Source organism: Corylus avellana, chromosome ca5, assembly GCF_901000735.1.
Source record: "Corylus avellana chromosome ca5, CavTom2PMs-1.0".
NCBI classification, from domain to species: Eukaryota; Viridiplantae; Streptophyta; class Magnoliopsida; order Fagales; family Betulaceae; genus Corylus; species Corylus avellana.
Window position 1 is genome coordinate 19,052,995 of NC_081545.1, and position 3,166 is coordinate 19,056,160.

The following is a 3,166-nucleotide window of genomic DNA, read 5'->3' on the forward strand; positions in this document are numbered from 1 at the left end:
ATTACCAGTGGAGGATTCATGTCTTTATTGATGCAGACATGTATATAGATTAAAACATTCTACCTGATCCGTATTTGTGGTAATCAGTTTGCAAACATAAGATGCGATGTTGAGTACCTTATTCGTACGTATAAGAAGGATTTCAAGGATGATACCACGTGGACCCCATACTCATTGCAATAGAGGGTTAAGAGAGACCTCAACATAGATGTTCGCATTGATCGTTGCTATAGAGCAAAGAAGGGGGCATTGCATCAACTTTTTGGCAGCCATTCGAAGCAAAATCACCTCACGAGGAAATACGCGTTGACAATACTTAGCACCAACTCTGGTAGTAGTGCTTATGTTCATAGAGATGGAGCATTCTTCCAAAGGATGTACATTTGCCTTGATGCATATAAGAAGAGGTTTAAGTATGGTTGTCGGCCCATAATTTGTTTAGATGCTTGTCATCTTAAGGGGGAATATAGGGGGCAATTACTTTGTGCTATAGGCCTAGATGGCAACAACGACATGTTCTCCATTGCATTTGCTGTGGTCGAGGCTGAGACAAGAGAGTCGTGGCAGTGATTTATTCAGATTTTGCAGGTAGACTTTTGTGGGGCAGACGGCGGACTTGGTTGGACTATTATATCTGACAGGCAGAAGGTAGTAAATTTTGTAATAATCTTATTGTGTTTTTTCATTTGTTTATGTTCTTACATATAATACAATGCATAAAATATTTGTGTGTAGGGGCTTGGAACTGCAGTTGACGTTGTGTTGCCACATGTTGAGCATCGCTTTTGTGTTTGACACCTATATGCGAACTTCAAAGCGAAAGGCTACACGGGGAAAGCTTTTAAGGATGAGTATCGGGGGGTGCACGGGCAGCCAATATTTATGCCTTTGACGACCACATGCAGAAGATCTTGTCAATGGACAAAGGTGCACATGCTTACCTTAGTGGTGTACCTAAGGCGTCATGGTCCAGGCACGCTTTCAACTGCCAAACCAAGAGTGACATGTTATTGAATAACTTGGTTGAAAGCTTTAATGCTTGGATTAAAGAAGCTAGGAGTAAGCCCATTCTAACCATGATTAAAGATATTCGTCGACAGATAATGGCACGGCTCCAACAAAAAAGAAATTGAATCTGGTCGACTCAATACATAATATGCCCAAAAATTCAGAAAAAGTTGGAGAGGTCAAAGAGTGATGCAAGAAATTGTATCAGTCGGTGGCAGAATAAGTTAGAGTTTGAAGTCGACCACATGTATGATGCAGGGCATTTAGTCAGGTTAGATTGTCACGAATGCACATGTGGGAGATGGCAGCTGAATGGGATCTCTTGCTCCCATGCTTGTGCTGCAATTTACATGAATAAGCAAAAGCCAAAGGCATATGTTAATGGATGTTACAAGATGGACACCTACATGCAAGGTTATGCAGCTCAAGTGTATGGCATGGAAGGTCCAAAGACCGGCCAACTGATGATCCATGCGATGCCATTCTGCCACCTATCATTCGAAGGGCTCTTGGTAGACCAAAGATTGTTAGGAAAAGAGATGCAGATGAGCTGATTAACCCCTACAAGCTAACCCATAGTGGATATGTGGTGAAATGTGAAAATTGTGGGGGTTTAGGCCATAATTACAAAGGGTGTCCGGTACCTTTGAATCCAGATAGGAAAAGGTGGAAACCAAAGAAATAAAAGCCAAAAAATGATGCCACTCAAGCACATGTAAAACCAATACCTTTTTCAATAAAACCACGACCAAGTTATAACTTAATGTTTGGGGATAAATACTATAATGCTTAGTATGAAGATCAATTTTGACTTAATGTTTGGCTAATGCATTCCAGGGATCATAAGCTCAACCCCAAGAAGATGCGGCTATTCAAGGATCATCACAGCCAAGTGTTCATACACGTAGGGCGACTCAGTCACAGGTAAAACCGATACCTTTTTTTTGTTTTTATTTTCTAATTTATATTATTTTATTTGAATGGTTGGTATGTAGCTCATTGTCGTTCCCCTTAATGTTTAGTTAATGCATTCCAGGGATCACAAGCTCAACCCCCCGTAGAAGCAGTTGTTTAAGGATCATCACAACCAACCTTAGGTACACGTAGGGCAACTCAGTCATTGGTAAAACCGATACCTTTGTTTTTTCTGTTTTCTAATTTATATTTGTTTTATTTGAATGGTTGGTATGTAGCTCATTGTCTTTCCCCTTAATGATTTGCTTGAATGGTTGGTATGTAACTCATTATTGTTCCCCTTAATGAATGGGTTGAATGGTTGGTATGATTGGTTTGAATGGTTGTCAATGTCTGCATATATTTCTCTTCTATATTAACTACGTAATATTTCATGAATCATAGACGGAAGTAAAAGCGGGGTCATCACAGCATGTTAGTATATGTAGGGCTACACGTGTACAAAGGAGCCGAGGATGTAGTGCTACGCAATGATGTTGTGTTAACTAACCTATATGATTTGAGTGATGTCATTAACTTACTTAGAGTTCATTGTTTTTGTCCATATCCATATGCCACAATGTATGCAGATTGAATGAATCAATTTTCTTTTATGTAGATTGATATTAAATGAGAAAGGAAAGCAAACATATGATTTTTTGGTTTTAAAGCAACTGTAAGGGATGCAGCAACATTGAATATGAATATGCGTTTCAAGCATGGCCACATACTTTTTATACTTTTTTTTGAACTGTTGGTATATGAATATAAACATCTAGCATGGGTAGGCCAGTAAAGTGGTCTTTTGTATGATGTTAGAAAGCACATAGATACTCAAAAAGTTATGTATTTTTGCAAGTAGAACTTAAAAGACATCATGACATATGAATGTAGTCATGTCAGGATCCCATCAAAACCATATCTATATGTATGTATTAATGCTATATGTTTGCTTAATGGGTTTGTTTGGTCACCTGGCATGATCCATTTTCTATATAACTGTTGGTAATTTGATTGATGTGTTGCAATTATGTCATGATATGCAGGCCACAGATATAGAAAGATAGAAATATTCTTAGTGGGTAGCCATTGTATTTTTGTTTGCTTGTGAAGGGAGTGGTGTTTTGTAGTCAAATTTGTGAGCAGGAGTTGGTTTAGGGCTAGCATTAGTTGTAGATGATTCTGTGGCACACACAAAATCATC